Genomic DNA, 17,083 nt, shown 5'->3' on the forward strand with positions numbered 1-17,083 from the left:
ATACACACACACACACACACACACACACACACACACACAGGTATATATATATATAAAAAAAAGATACAAGATGTTGAAACTGAGACACTTTACCATTTCATGGATATGAATATGAAGGCAGCAACACATCTAAGTAATTACTGCAAATCAAAAACAAATGGAGGAGCATTTGACAACTAATTAGGTTAATTGGCAACAGGTCACAAACATGACTGGATATAAAAGGAGCATTTCAAAGAGGAAGAGCCTCTCGAATGAAAAGATGGGCAGAGGTTCACCAATCTGTGACTTTGAAGATCCCACCATCAAAATCAGGAGGAATCTCTGTGCACAACAGGCCAGGCCAAAGGGCAAAACTGGATGTGCATATATATGTATATATATATATATATATATATATATATATACATATATATATATTCATTAAGTTGAAATAAAATGTTTTTTTACCTTTTCTCATGAAACTATTGTGAAAATGTGATTTATTCTTGATAAAGTGAATATCTTCTCAAAACTTTATTGATCAATCTCTTCCAAGCAGTGAAAATTTAACAACAATTAATTGCAAAAAAGAGGAATGTTCCTGAAAACAAAATTATTCCACCTTTATGTGTTTGTATGCATTATACAGAAATACAGAAACTGCTGTTGCCTGGCAAGAATTTCTTGCAAATATCAAGTAAACAAGGTACACATACAATGTTACATACTTTATAGCTTATTTGTATGAAAACAATTGATTATTTGCACATACAATACTTTCTCTTTCCTCATATGAAATCCTGTTCTCTAGTAGTTAATTTCTGCAGCACTTTTGAGAAACACATCAAATCTGTCTATGGAATTGGATTCTAAGTTCAATTTGCTCTGTAGAATTACTATTTGCCATCTCAGCTTAGTGGGATTCCTTCCATTCATGTATCCCCCACCCCTGATTGTGCTGTAATAGAGTTGTCAGAGGGGATAGTAGGGTAGGGTGGTAAAGTCCTAGGTACACACTGTGCTACTGTGCAGTAAACTTGAGAGAGAAATGCAAATTTGTCCTACTACTTTTTGTTTTTTTTTTAATTTCCTCACTTTCATCATTTTGGAAGGACAAAAAAAAAAAAAAATTAAGATAGATAGACTGATGAATACTTGCAAAATGTAATGATTCCCTTGGAGATTTACAGATTACTTACCAGTTGCATAATTCCTTTGAAGTTGCTTTTATTCTTAATTTGATCGTTAAAGGTTCAGAAATGTGACAAAGTAAAGCCAAACGGGGTAACCAAGACTGCAAATGTATGGATTTATTTATGGCAAAACTGTGAAATCAGCCTCAACATATAACAACAACTGTGTACAAACCCTACTTCCAGAAAAGTTAGGAATCCATGTAAATTAAGAGAAAATGCAATGGGTTTCATTGCTTTTTATAATTTTTAACACTTTGCTTTCTAAGACAATTCTAAGACAAAGTTCTCTTTAACTAGGCACATGTGTTATCACTGATAATGTGTGATAGAACACATTATGCAAAATAACGCTGGTATTTGATCTGTTGAGTGAAATAAGTGATAATACACGATTAAGTCTCATAATTGGTGTGCCTGTCATTGTTGATTGCTGCACCAGGAGAAAGCTATGTTTGATTGGCCCCCCTGTGTGAGAAACATCCTTGATATGTGTGTACGTGTGTGTGCATTCACATCTGCAAGCAGCAATAACCACTAACATCACTATGCAGTAATATATATTCAGATGCAATGTGAAATATGAGAGGGAAATAAATCATATTTCATATATCCATCATAACCAAGAATGAACTGAATAAGGGAGAAGGAAGGCAGTGTGATGCATGGATGAGCAAAGACTTTTTCCATTTCATTTTCCCTGCTGTAATTCTCATTGCTCTACTTCTCTTCATGGACATTTCACTGATGGCTCAAGCCACGACAAGGCCATGCATCAAATAAGGGATCCACTTTTCAATAAAGCCAAATCAATGTTCACTTGCGTATGAATTCCAAGAAGTGAGTTCATTGAAAAGCACTGGGGCGTACAGCAAAGTTCTGACATATAATTCAACATCAAATATGCCAATAAAGAAATAAGATGGACAAAGTCTAAGGAATTCTGAAGCGTACCTTATTCTTCATGAGCCACTATATTTTCAGATTTGGGCAGATTAGCAGATTCGTTTGGCTGTACGGAAATGATGTAGCTCAACAACAAAAAACGTATTTCTGTAATTCTTACCTACATACCTACTACCTACAGTTCTTTCACCAGTCATCACTGTCTTGATCTCTGCATGTGTTATTTGGACAGGGGTGAACAAAACCAAACTAGCACAATAGAGCACAATATAGGTTATGCGCAGTACCACTGCAGGCAATGTAATGTGTCATTTTGTAGAAAAATGCAAAGTAATAGTGTGGAGGAGTTAAGAATACTATGTAAAACATCAATAATACCAGTAAAATTGCTTATTTCATTTGGGCAAGAGGACTGTAACAACCATTATGCCAAAATTGATGGTAAGAAAGAACACTTGCCAGAGAGGGATCGAGTTTATCTCTTAGGTCAAGCTTATTTAAACTTGCTTTGTGGAAATTCTTGGACTGGCGGAGGAATTTACTGAAATAAGCCTAGCTCAATCATGCTTTGTGGAACCACTCGAGACTGTCACTGTTGGCTTTTTTGTTTCCTGGTATCTATCATCCTGTTGTTTGATGGGTGCTGCTAAAAATATTAAATACACTGGATGACAGTGCTATTGTCTTCTTAAACTACACTCATTTGTCCACTTTCCATATTATTCCAGCACATTCTGGCTGATTCTACAGACGTCTAACAAGTACACTGATACAGTTAACTGAGTGTTATTCTTATGTATTTGTTAAAAAAAGAAATAGTATTTAAAGTGTATGTATGTACAGTATAAGTGAGGAAAGTGATCTGAAATTAAGAAGAGAAATAGATAATGCATAACAAATTCAGTAGTGGCCCATCAGTTTTTACTTTTCGTTTTACTAATCAACGAGAGTCAAGGGTGTAAAAACGTGTGTGTCATTATACCTCTTTTCTTTTATATATTATTATTCTTGATTTTTGGCAAGAGAATAGGTGTAGCAGCAATTCTGTTTGTTACAGCTGTCAGTCATCAACGTAATTATCAGCAGCATTATGGAACTGCCTACTCACACCATGACACACACTCACACAATCAATCGTGTAATTATGGTGTATGGAGAGAAATATCTTGCAGTCATTAATGTGTCTGCATAGTGAGAGTCACAGTATGACAGAATAATAACCATCATTAAGGTATAAAGACAGAGGCTTGTAGTTCTAACAAATTTTGCTTCCTCTGCCCCTTATTAACTTAACTGTGTAGGTGTATATGTAAATGCACCTGTGTCATCTCGAATGTGAAATTCAGCATGAAACAGGCATACATACAAATCACAATTACATACATAGAACATTTTTTTAGGATCAATATGTAATCCTTAGGTGCATGACGTGTAAGGTGATTTGTCTGAAAACAAACATGATTTGGTTTCTTTTTGCATTACAGTATATGTGTATTGTGCGTTGATTTCCTCTCAGTTTGCATCTTTTTTTATATTCTAATTTCAGTGAAACTTTACGTGCAAATGAAGCAATAAAAGTATAACTCTGAATATGAATTAAGTAGCGGAGAAAATGTCAATATGACACAAATTGATTTTGATTTTAGTTTAAAATGTTTACAAAGAAAGACTGGTCCAATCTGAATAAGTGATTAATGCTTTTTTTTTTAAGTGTATAGCTGTTTTATTGTGTGCATGGTCACAGTGTACTTTCTATGTATGTTACTTATTTGGGGACCTCCTCATGCATATGCATGTAGGGGGTGCACTGTGTATTTGTTGAAGTGTGAGTTTCCCCACTGTTGGACATGAAGGGTAATTGCAGCTTTTGTTGACTGTTGGAGGCAGGTGGTGAGCCATCTGGTGACGGCAGGTAAGAGAGAAGAATGGAGGGGCTTTGGGGACAGAGAAGCGCTGAGTGGCAGAGGAAAGGATGGATGCACCCCACCATCAATCACACATGGATGAACAGCAGGCACAGGGGCAATAGGATGGATTGGAGGATGGGGGAGGATGGAGAACAGAATGAGAAATAGAGATAAAAGAGGTGCTGAGTTACTTTGAGAATTGTCTTATCAGTATGTGTGGACATACTCAAGTGTGTGGCTGTCTACATGCTTTTGTGACAGTGACAAAATAATGAGATTAAAAGAAACAAAAGGAGAGAAAGAAAAGAAAGAAACAGCAACAAAAAGATGCCTCCACTTTCAAAGACTTTTAATATGAAAGGTTACATATTTCAACAAAGGTTTGAATAATTCATGACTTTATACTGCCCATCCTAAATCCTTTTTTTTTTTTGCCACAGCATCCAAATGGGTACATCTTTACTGGTTTGGGGCCAACTGGTTTGACACAAAATTATATGTTTGATTTTATTCCACTAACGTTTCACCTTCTTATGATTTCTGTAGGCATTACAGACACATCTCCTGTTTGACACACCCAAATTTGCAACCAGTAGATAGAGCCAAGGATTTAAACCCACACTGGTGGAAGAGAGAAAGGCCACAAAATTGCTGAGTGACCAGCTCAAACTCAGCCCACAAAGAGGAGAGACTGTAGTATTCCGTTGTCTTACGATGACAGACTCTTGCATTGCTGATGGCAGATTTTGGTCTTGCTCGAGGGGACATCAATCATCACATATACAGTAAAAGTATTGATTGTAAATGGTCTAAAGATGCAGTGATATGTATTTTGAAAATGTATTTAATTGCAATTCCAATAAAAACTTGTGATGGAATGAATCAATGAGTTGCACTTGTTGTAGCTGACAACTTAGTGTAAGTGCTTTATTTTTACAGGAAAAATAAAACTCTTTGATAAGCTGACATGTCCCTGAAACAGTGTCATATCCCGAAAGCAAAATCCTGAATCAGGGACTGCAGAATGTAATTCTTTTTTTATTTTTTTTATTGCTAGGATACATTTGTTGAAATGATGCTCTTTAACCACAGACTCTGAACACACATGCAAAACTGCACAACCAGCTTCAAAAACTTCAAATACACACTGTTGGGATGAATCTATGCATCATAGCCAATACATACATATATACAAAATAATATTTAAAGAAATATTGACCACAGATGATCTTGAAAAAACTTGTAGTAGAATGTGCAATGACTATACACTACACTTCTCTTGATAGTGATGTAAAATACATTGAGGGCTACAGATTTGAGATAGATGCTTAATGTCCGAAGGATGGATTTGACAGTAGTTTGTAATTGAAGTTAAGTGAGAAAAATATTTCATTTCATGGGCTTTGCACAAATTACATGAAATTACCTTTTGTACAAGTTTTGACAAGAACAAATACCTTTTCTTGTTCTCTGCTGTCAGAGCTCTTATCTATGACAGTACAGATGTAAATAAAAAGCTATAGACTGAGGTTTGATTACCACAATGGCTCACAATGGGGCCGCTCTTAGACATACAGTAGGTATTTAGAAAAGCTCTATACATCTGTCAAAAGTAAATTCTAACACAGAGAAATTCAGCATAGACTTGCAAGCCTTTATATGCAATAGATATTCCGTGCGGTATGTATACTTGTGAATATATGCATTTGTGTGTGAATGTTCTGTAGAGGCAGACTATCATTTTACTGTCCCTTGGGGATGAGGTTCCCTTTTCTAGACACAATCGACCTAGTTAAATTAATCTAATTGCAGGGTAGAATAGTGCTAAACTGCCACCACTGTCTGCAGCAGTGAGGAGTTGTGAGATCAAATGAAGTTTAGAGTTTAAATGGCTCAATTAGCCAGTCTACTCTGGCTGGTTTAGTGAAAACCATAGGGGAGAATTGCTCTAATGATGCGGAAGAAGTAGACTTTTGATACGTAGGCTTTCACATACAAATAAAGTTAGCTGCACAACTACTACGGAGTATGAATACTGCAGTCCTTGCACCCGAGTGTGAGTGCATATATCTGCACAGTGGTTTGCATATGACACACAAATCACATGTAGTGTTTAATTTAGAATAATAATTAACTTTTTTCTCTAATTGTTCTGTGCAGCCAAGCTTCTTTCCCCCCAGACATTATATCACAAAATCCTGGGATGGGATCCACTGTTACAAACAACATTCAATGTCTTTTCTGAAACATTCATTGTGTAACGAGCAGTACATTACATGTTGTGTTATCTCTGGCTCTGACATACAGGATAATGCTAGGATTTAGTCAACACATTGTCACACTGTCTGCACTGGTAAAATTGTCATCTTAAATGGATTCAAAGTATGTGAATGGTTCACTGTAGGAGCCTTCAAAGTCCCACGTAAAATGAATGTCATTTCCCAAATTGAGTGAGGTGTCACCAATCACCCAATTGAAAACACCAGAGCTTATTTCTGCCTTTATGCAAATGGAGCCTAGAGATGTTTGGATATTAGCAGTATTTCACTCTTGCTGAACTTTCCTGTGGCAGGTCTTTGATTGGCAGGGCAGTTATGAATAAATATGCATTAAAATTGTGTGTTGGAACTGGTGGGCAAGTGAGGAAAGGAGGGCTGGGAGGGTGCATAAATGGAAAAGAAGAAAGCAAGAGTGGGAAAAAAAAGGAAATGAGCTGAAAGGAAAGAAGGACAGCTGTTGTTTTACATGTGCTGAAGTGGAGATCATTTATGTTACTTTGTCAGTTTAACATGATTAATAGCTGAGCATCAGCCACACACTACAGTACAGTTAACTGTAGGCAAGGCAGATCCCGAACACATGGGAGACTTTACCCCTCCTTCCTGGCTTTTCAGCAGTAGATGACTGATTAGATTCTATAGCTTTGATATGGCAAGGAGTATCCATAACATACAGTTTCCATTTGTCCCCAGCTTCTTCCCGCTGCCCCATGATACAGACCCCACAACACAAACCGCCCGGGACAAAATGACACGAGTTAACAATTGACTGTATGAACGCTTTTCTGCGTATCTATCACAGGTTTTCTACCAGTCTCACTGTTTTTCTTCTCCTTGCTCTCAGTCATTTAATTTATCTGCTTGTATGTCCAGGAACATCGGGAATTATTGAGTACAAAGTCATAACAACATGTCATTTATCATCTATGCACACTGTCACACTTGGCTACTCTACAGTGGTGAAAATTAACTAATTACATTACAATCTATTATTATTTTTTTAAAGTACAGTACATGTACGTGCACATATTGCAGATTTTGAGGTATTTCTACTTAAACTGAGTAGTGTACTTTTACTTTACTACTTTCATTTGATAACTTTGTTTACGTGTTACTTACTTTTCAAATTCAGGATATTAATACAAAAAACAGTATAAATATAGATATGTACTTATCCCCAACATGGCATTCACAAACCACTCAGCAGCAAATAAAGTAAAGGAAATTATAAAATTCAAAATGTGTGATCATCAGAGAATAGGCTTTTACCAGCTGCAACATTACTGTAAAGCTCTTTATACTGTGCTTTATACTGTAAAACACAATATTGCATCAATCATTATGATCTAATATTATAATTGACATATGAAAAGACTCATTCTGCATAAGAAGTACTTTTGGTGCTTCAAGCACATTGCTAATGGTTTTTTATAATTTTTTTCTCAAGTACCATTTGAATTGCATTCAACAGCATTTTACTGACATATAAAGTACTAGGTTTAGAGTTGTATTATAATATGCTTTATATAATGTCTGCCAAAGTATGTGAAAACGTGCATAAGTAAAATATAATGCAGTAACCTTTGAATTTCAGCCCATTCTATTCAGTTTCTCCCAAGGTTGTTCAGTGGTAGGACTTGCTCCTCTGGCTACAGCTGTTTGATGGGGTGGGTATCGGGGCACTCACCTGGGGGGGGGGGGTGTGTCTATGTGAATGGCAGGTTGCCTCTAGCCCCAGGCTCTCCTGCCAGCTATCTGAAAGTTCACAGCATTCATGTGATAGAAATAAAGTGGATATTTATTGACCAAAGCCAGATCTCTGCATGCCTAAAAAACTCAACAGGTGTGTATTTCCACACAATCATTTCTAAATCTACTCTGGACGAAGTGGTTAGAAGGTATATATGTCATTCAGCAGGAGAGAGAAACAAGCCGATAAGAGCAACATAGGCATTAATTTAGTTATGTTTCTAACCCCGTAATAAAAGGAAGGCCAGTACTGACCCTCTGTTTCCTACATGCTTCATAAAGCTCAACATTTACTTTGTCATTCACTGCTGTTCCAGTAGTGTCATACAATTAATATCACAGATAATGCAAGTCTTGAAAAATGTCAGATGTGGTGGTGTGTCAACATTCTGAAGTACAAAAAATAACACGGTCTAGTCAGAAGATTCTACTGAGAAGTATTTAGAATATTATGTATTAAGAACATATCTTTAGAGTATATATGAACAGCAACCACGCAATTGAATTTTGTTTGTAGAAATAATGTGCATTTATTTTAATTGTGAACGCAGGAATGGCCATTTAGGACACATTATGCCCAATTAAAAACAATGCAGTCTTAAGACTTGTGCTGACAAAGACAAAATAATATCACTAGTGGGCCAATGTGCACTTTTTTTGCAAAACATATTCATACGACAAAAACACAACCAAGCTCATACCCACACTCAGTCCAAGGGAGTTAATGAATAGAGGTGGAGTTGACGGTGGCACTCGGTGGCTGTCACACAGCGTTAGTGTTAGCACTGGGGTCAAGCATAGCCAGACTGAGCCCTGACTTCCTCTGAGTTAACGCCAGCTCATTAGTCAAGTAGAGCAGGGCAGTCACACCTCAACACACACACTAATTCCTTCTGTCTCTTTCCCTGCCCCTCGCTCCTTGTCTGTCTTCATACATACAGTATATATACGCACACACACATACTCTACTCCAATAAAGTTTGCTTACCAAGCATAAGTAATGCAATCTATGGAAATAGAACAACACGCCATAGACAATTCCCCACACCTTAATTAATGTTCATTTATTTTTTGTCTGACAGCCATTCACGGCAGCCCTGTTTTAAAAAATTATATATAGCAATGCACTTTTTAAGACTATTGGAATGCTGCTCAAACATGCATCACCATCAGTGTCATGGAGGTTTCACAGTGTATCTTCACTTTTCACCTCCTAATCTCCATGAACTAACAGCATTACTTAGTTATAACATATAAAATGCCTGAGCCAAATTGTTTTATAAAGAATAAATAATTAGTACATTTAACGCAGTTTTCTGTCTCATAAAAGAGGAGCTATGAACATAAACTTAATATATTTGTTGGGTATGGTGGAATCTAATTCCAGCACTTTGTGGGATTCTTAAATAGATATTCAGTCTCTTAGTCTCTCACTTCTTACTATACTATTTCAACTGCTGTCCCTGTCTTCCTCCTGGATCTCACAACAATTTCCTCTCGATCCCAACAGTATGCTACTCTCTCATTTTCTCTCTGACTTTTTTTCTCTGCCTTCCTTCCCACTGACTTCGTTCATGCTAATCCCAGTAGGTAGTTAATTATAGGTCTAATGGCACGAAGTAATTATAGAAATCCAGCGAGAATTCACCAGTCACACCCACCCTCTAACCCTCTCTCGAACCCTCATTTTCTTTTTCCTATTCCTACTTCACTTCATATGTTAATTTAAAAGGGAAAAAAATAGGGAAAAAAAGATTATAAATATGATGATGGAAATGTTTAACTGTAGTGACATTTAATGTCAGAACGGTAATGTCATGCAGTGTCTAAATGGAAAGGCTTTATCCTTTGGGAATCATTAGTGGACGGAACTGTATTAAATTCAGTTGAACAGAAATGTACAAAAAGTTTTTTAAAATGTGGCTTTTTATAACAGGAAAGGTTTCAGGGGCCTTAAAAACATGAACATGTGGGTACAATGAATATTTGCAGCAGATTTTATAACACTGGCCAGGATATGTCAAGATACCGTTCTCCATGCTATTAAATAAACAACCAAGGACTGAAATGAATACTAACCTAACCAAAAAATGGCAGACTCTGGTTAGACATGTACTCCACACTGAGCTGCTTGGAATGGATTGGGTTTGTCACGTTGTACTTGTGCTGCTGACAACACGGTGCCATCCGATCTCATCTCTCCAGTAAGTTGAACTCATGGATTCGTGTTTCCTGTCAGAGCAGAACAGAAACATCAAAAACAAACTTGGGGATTACAGCTTTAACAACCCTGCAATTCTGAACTTGTGATAAATTGGTAATGAGAAGACTGCAGGGTATTTCATGTTTCATATTTCGGTGCCTTTGGTCAGAATGTGTGCAAATCATTTGTAGCCACAAACTGTTGACACTCACATTATTTCTGAACAATTAGTCATGAAACGTTAGTCACAAAGCTTTTAGGAGACAACAAATAACTGACAAATTAGGCCTCTCCTTCCCAAACCTTGCTATAAGGAAGATCGAGGTTGCAAAACTAACTGAAGTTGACATCTGGGCATACACTTTTTTAATAGCTTTCAAAAGTGTGGAGCTGTGTCTTTTTCTGGAGCTTGAAAACAAGAGTGATAATATAATGTTACACTTTATTATTATTCCAACATTCTGAGCCTGTTTGACTGCATTTGATGTAGAATGAATAATGATGCATCAAGACCGTGGTGTCAACACTTTTAATAATCTGACAACTTGAAGTGAGCATGTGCTTAAACGCCCAAACACACACACACAGTCATTTAAAGCTTTGAGTTGGGCACTTATGAACGCATTCACATTAAGCTGTTAGTGTGTGTAAACCGACCCCAGGGTAAATCCAAGTTCCTGTCAACGGGTGGAAGATGGGGTGGAGGTGGGGCTTATGAAATGCTACATGAGCAGCAGGCTTGAAACAATGTTTACAGTGTTTTAACGCATCATTACTTAGCAAGGAAACTTTAGTGTCAATACTCATACACTTGCATTTTACATTATCATTTGTTTTGAATGAAATGATTGCTTGTAACTAAAATGACAGACTCATATTCTCTGCTCTGTCCTGTTTTCTGTTCCATTTTTATTATACAGTTCAAAGTTACTATGAAAGAGTGTGCACTATTTAAAGTTGAACAGACTTTACTCAGGTGATCAACAGAAAATGTAGTTACTAAAGTTAGGTGAATTCAAAACATCTTTTTGTTTAGATTTTTTTATTACTTTTACCTGTTCATAAGATAAAATTCTGGTTATTATTGTAACTGTAAATTTCTGCTCAGACCTTATAAAATAACAATAATCATTCTGCAATTGCCCTACTTGTTTCATATCATCTGAAATGAATAACATAGGCCACAAAAAATCGTGACGCTTTGGCCTTGCCACCTTAAATCAGGTGTAGGATGTTTTTTCCTCATAATTCTCTTTCTAAGTATAAAAGAACACTCAGTGTGACGCTTCTTTTCATTTAATTTCAACAGCCACCTGTAGTTGTTTGCAGTGATTATCGTGTGTTCCTTCCCAAGTATTCAGTTAATTTGGAACACAAAATAATGCTTGTCAAAATTACTCACTGGAGGTGCTTATCAGTTTCAGAAAGCTGTTGACTTTGTCTCAAGTGTAAACGCTTGATTGTGATTTGGAAAGACTTGTGCTCCTGGTGTGAGACCTACCCTGGGTTAAGTGGGATGCCTTCTTTTCCCTGTGGGAGGAGGTTTAATAAATGATGCTCAACCACTTAGAAAGTTGGTGTGTGTCTGTGAACATGCATACACAGAGTATGTGTGTTCAGCTGGGAATGACTTGAATTGGATCTGACACAGCACACTTTTTAGAACCTGGTTATGTGCTTTGTTTGAGTGAAGGACTCAAGTCTCAAGCATACTAGTAGCTGTCTACTTACACTAAATAGGATCCAATGCAACTTGGAGTGACAGTTTTTGGAGAATCCCATATTAAAACTGCAGAATTTTCTTAGTCATCACTACTTTAGGTACATGTATACTGCAGCAGAAATGTACGTCTGCAAGTTTTAAAAAAACAATTAAATAAATAAATAAAACAATACCCTCAAATGTCACCTTCTTGTAGGGTTGCCATCAATTAATCAACCTCAGGAGTTTTATTTCACTGACCTTTACAGTTAAGGCCAATTAAAATGATTAAGGTATGATATATATGCCTGTACCTCATACATACATCGATCATTCATCATTCCTTGACACTTTCCATTGAAACAGATGAGAAATTTGGGTAACTATTCTGTAGATTGCTAAGCTTTGTAATCTGACAGATATGTCTATTGGTATGCACTCTCCTACATCCTCTATCACTTTTAACATTCTGTTTCACTTTATCCCAAACATACTCTGCTGTCCTGGGATAAGAAGACTGTACAGGCTATGGAAATTAAAGGAACTAGAAACGTCCACCTGGCAGAAGGTCTTTCTTTCTGTTTTATGACAATGTTTTGGTGAGGCACTCACTTTAGTACCATCATTTTTTTTTCTTTATTGAAGTCATGGAATTCTTTGATAGTATACACACAATAAAGAGATATCTGTGGGTAGATGTAGCTAATTAACTTTTACAAATACATTTTACAAGTACAGCTAATTACTTTTTAGAAAGACTCTAGACTTCTTCAACTCATACCTGTAGTGACACTATTCCTCCGAATGCACTGCCACCCTTCTCAGAATGCATGAGGTTCTGCACCCAGGGAGCTTAGATTACCGCATAGTGACTATGAAGAAAAGTATCAGCGATACCAGACATCAGCAGTGGTAAACTTACTGTACTCCTCCTATTCGTGCACAGATCCACCTGAGGACATATTTCGTTTACCCTTCACACAAATACACGAATGATACATCCTCCATCCCTCTTAGCTGCCTTCCTCCTCCCTGCAGCTCAGATTTGTGTGGTAACCCTCTATAATTCCCATTATGGCGGTGTCAGGTTTGGTGCTGAAGCATCCGACTGGCTTAGCTGTCTCACCGGCAGCATTCCAAACCAGCTTTACTGTTCCTCTCCCAAACTGAGACTTTGGCTTGTACACTCCTGGTAGGAAATCATACACAACACAAGCTCTTCAACCACATAAACTTAAGGAGCATGTTTTGGTTTGCAGTTAACATGGAAGACACTTATTTCAGTGTTTAAAAAAATAACATACCTGTGGTTTAACTTTTAAGTCGTCATGAAAGAGCATCGCATGCAAGATATGTGAAATGTACTGTGTATAACATGTCTCAGTGTTTATACTGAAAACCATTCCTGGTTTACATAATGTTTTATTTTCTAGTGTTCTGTATTTGCATTTAAATATAATTATTTCATTTATTATAAAATTGTTTCATTTATTTTTTTAGATTTATTTGTTAGTATTGTTTGCTTGTATACCTGTGCATTTATTTTCTCGCTGACTTGACTACTCTTCACATTTCATTGACAGAACTGATTTATTAATGACATTGGATTTAAAACTCAGAAATAATGCTTTATTAGAAGTTTTTATATTTACATGGTGACTATGTCAGCTTCTCATTTTGTATGATCAAAAGCTCTAGGGCATACAGAGCAGGATGTGATTGCGATGGATTACTCATCATATTTTACGAGCTGCCATTTTAGCTCTGCACCGCAACAAACTCCCTTAAGCATTACAGAGCTTAAGTGTATTTATTTTTGGTGATTTGACTAATGCTTTTGTCCAAAGCAACTTACAAGTGATGTCCAAGGCAAGTAAAGTACTAGGAAGTTCCCCATCAAAACATATTTAGTTCAGTTCAGTGCATTCCTATGCACTGCTGAATGGCCATTAAGGACAGGAGTATAGCTGACTTGTTCAGCAAATGGACCTGTGTGCGGGTCTACATTTAGGACTGGCGATAGGGTGTGGGAAGGAAAAGAATTACTGTGTGGGAGACACTATTACTGTTCAGTTGACTTCACATAAGCAAATTTAGGTTTGAGGCGATGAGGAGATAACTAATCATTTTATTGCACAACTCTAATGACCTGAAAATACCCTTATGATATTCCTAGAAAATATAATAGTTTTTGCATCGGGTACTTTAGCAGTTAAAGTATCCCATGAAATTGAAACATCCTGTCACATTTTCCAGCCTGATTGTGAATAAAATGCTGTGCTTAGATACAGGTATGAAATGTATCTATTTGTGGCATTACAAATCTTGCCCATGAACATAAAACAAAAAGGCACATAGTACAGAAATAATTCCATTCAGTTGTTAAAAAAAAGTGCAAAAGTTTATGTATGAATCTAATGTGTGTGAGCATGTGTCAGTGCCTCTAGGTTTATGTATGTGTGTGTGTGTCTGAGTGTGAGACAGAGATGGATGGAGTTTCTGGTATAAAAACTAAAGTTAAATGTCACACCTGTCTGTCACAACACACCTGCTCCGACAGGATGACATTTACACACCTCAACAGACCAGCAGACCTATGTGTGTCCATTCAGAAACACACATACACGTAATGTGCTATATATATATATATATATATATATATATATATATATATATATATATATATATATATATATATATATATATATATATATATATATATATATATATATATATATATATATATATATATATATATATATATATATAGCAGCCTCAAACCTAAATTTGCTTATGTGAAGTCAACTGAACAGTAATAGTGTCTCCCACACATATATATATACATATACATATATATATATATATATATATATACACACACACACACACACACACACACACACGGGCATCCACAAGGTAACATCTACACATCTTTAGTTCACTGTTTGTCACTCATTTTAAACCAAGCCAGTGCTCATTTTTTTACGAGATAGAGATGGGAAGGATGTGCAGCAGGTTAGAATGATTAAACATAAGGATGGACTTTTATTTATAAGTGCCAGGACTGTGAAGGGAAGATGGAAGGAGAACTTTGAAGAGTTGATATATGAAGAAAATGAGAGAGTATGTTGGAACGGAGAGTAGAAAAGGTGACTGGTGTGGAGCAGGAAGTAGCAAAGATTAGTAAGAGTGAAGTGAGCAGGGGTGAAAGAGGATGAAGTATGGAAAGGCAGTTGGTCCGGATGACATATCTGTGGAGGTATGGAAGTGTCTAGGAGAGGTGGCAGTAGAGTTTCTGACTAGACAAGATTTTGGAGAGTGAGAAGAAGCCCGAGGAATGAAGTAGAAGTGTACTGGTACTGATTTTTAAGAACAAGGGAGATGAGCAGAGCTGTGGCAACTACAGAGGAATAAAGCTGATGAGTCACACAATGAAGTTGTGGGAAAGAGTAGTGGAAGCTCGGCTAAGGGCAGAGGTGAACATTTGTGAGCAGCAATATGGTTTCATGCCTAGAAACAGTACAAATGATGCAGTATTTGCTTTGTGGATGCTGATGGAAAAGTAGAGAGAAGGTCATAGGGAGTTGCATTGTGTCTTTGTAGATTTAGAGAAAGTGTATCACAGGGTGCAGAGAGAAGAGCTATGTTAATGTGTGAGGAAGTCTGGAGTGGCTGAGAAGTATGTTAGAGTGGTGCAGGACATATGTGAGTGCTGTAAGACTGTGGTGAGGTGTGCTTTAGGTGTGCCAGAGGAGTTCAAGGTGGAGGTTAGTCTGCTTCAAGGATCGGCTCTGAGCCCCTTCTTGTTTGCTCTGGTGATGGACAGGCTGACAGATGAGGTTAGACAGGAATCTCCAGGAACTATGATGTTTGCGGATGACATTGTGATTTGTAGTGAGAGCAGGGAGCAAGTGGAAGAAAATCTAGAGAGGTGGAGGTCTGCTCTGGAAAACAGAGGAATGAAGCTTAGCGGCAGTAAGACAGAATACATGTGTGTGAATGAGAGGGACCCAAGTGGAACAGTGAGGTTACAGGGAGCAGATATGAAGAAGGTGCAGGACTTTAAGTGCTTAGGGTCAAAGGTTCAGAGCAATGGAGAGTGTGGAAAAGAGGTGAAGAGGCGAGTGCAAGCAGGTTGGAACTGGTGGAGAAAAGTGTCAGGTGTGTTGTGTGATAAAAGAGTATCAGCGAGAATAAAAGGAAAGGTGTTTAACACAGTGCTGAGACCAGCGATGTTGTTCGGCTTAGAGACAGTGGCACTGAAGAAAAGACAGGAGGCAGAGCTGGAGGTAGTAGAGCTTAAGATGTTGAGGTTCTCTTTGGGAGTGACGAGGATGGACAGGATCAGGAATGAGGACATCAGAGGGACAGTTCATGTTAGATGTTTTGGAGATAAAGTCAGAGAGGCCAGATTGAGGTGGTTTGGACATGTTCAGAGGAGAGAATGTGGATATATCTGTAGAAGGATGCGGAGGTTGGAGCTGCCAGGCAGGAGGTCTAGAGGAAAACCAAAGAGGAGATTTATGGATGTAGTGAGGGAGGACATGAAGTTAGTTGGTGTGAGTGAAGAGGATGCAGAGGATAGAGTTAGATGGAGGCAAATGATTCGCTGTGGCGACCCCTGAAAGAGAACAGCTGAAAGGAAAAAGAAGAAGTGCTCATTTCTTTAATTATTTACATCCCAGTTATAATCCACTTCAAACTTATTCCAGTGATATTTCGAGATTTTCGAGATTTCACACCTAAAGGGGCGCGAGTGGCTCAGTTGATAGGGTGGTGTCTACCAACTACCTACCTCTATGTCTCTGGGCAGGACACTGAACCCCCAACAGCCCATCCCCATCACCAGCCGTGCAGTGCCGGTCCCGAGCCCAGCAGACATTGGACTGTGCCAAATCAACATGCGGAGAAATGGTCCACTGTGGCGACCCTGAACTCACGGGATAAGCCAGGCATCCACATGTAGTCACATGGAATCCTGTCTGAGCTCTGTTCTGTCTCCTTCAGCATCGCAGCACTAGCTTCGTTAAAACACACTGTGACTGTGACATTTTTGCAGAGTTCAGTGCAGTTTTCTTTAGTCTTTTTTGGGAAGGATATATGCTTGTTTGCCAATTTCTGTTGTTATCACATGTGAACAGCTCTCACATTATTCCTTCAGG

Source organism: Channa argus, chromosome 6 (genome assembly GCF_033026475.1).
Source record: "Channa argus isolate prfri chromosome 6, Channa argus male v1.0, whole genome shotgun sequence".
NCBI classification, from domain to species: domain Eukaryota; kingdom Metazoa; phylum Chordata; class Actinopteri; order Anabantiformes; family Channidae; genus Channa; species Channa argus.